Raw genomic sequence first — 504 nt, 5'->3', positions numbered from 1 at the left:
GCTACTTGGGAGGCTGAGGCAAGAGAATTTCTTGGGCCCAGGAGTTTGAAATTGCAGTGAGCTTTGATCAGGCCACTTCATTCCAGCCTGGGTGAAAAATAAAAAGGAGAGATTATCTAAGTGGACATTATCTTGTCGCAAGAGCCATTTAAATCTGGGCCTAGGCTAGGCATGATGGCTCATGCCTGTAATCCTAAGCACTATGGGAGGCCAAAGCAGGAAGATTGCTTGAGGTCAGGAGTTTGAGACCAGCCTAAGCAAGAGAAAAACCCCATCTCTACAAAAATAGAAAAATTCGGTGTGGTGGCACATGCCTGTAGTCCCAGCTACTCAGGAGGCTGAAGCAGGATGATCGCTTGAGCCCAGGAGTTTGAGGTTGCAGTGAACCATGATGACACCACTGTACTCTAGCCTGGGTGACAGAGTGAGACTGCGTCTCGAAAAACAAACAAAAACAAAAACAAAAACAAATCTGGATCAAGAGAAAATCAAAGATTCAAAGCA

The 504-nt window shown here is 45.6% G+C and overlaps 1 long non-coding RNA gene across 1 annotated transcript in view; it reads left to right on the top strand.

Annotated features, from left to right (window-relative positions):
- The window catches only part of LOC105807394, a 119,310-nt gene that overhangs the window by 59,139 nt on the left and 59,667 nt on the right, over positions 1 to 504 (top strand). The gene's annotated exons all lie outside the window — the stretch shown is intronic.

This window comes from Propithecus coquereli, unplaced genomic scaffold, assembly GCF_000956105.1.
Source record: "Propithecus coquereli isolate 6110/MARCELLA unplaced genomic scaffold, Pcoq_1.0 Scaffold157, whole genome shotgun sequence".
Classification (NCBI taxonomy): domain Eukaryota; kingdom Metazoa; phylum Chordata; class Mammalia; order Primates; family Indriidae; genus Propithecus; species Propithecus coquereli.
This window is presented reverse-complemented; position numbering and strand designations above follow the sequence as displayed.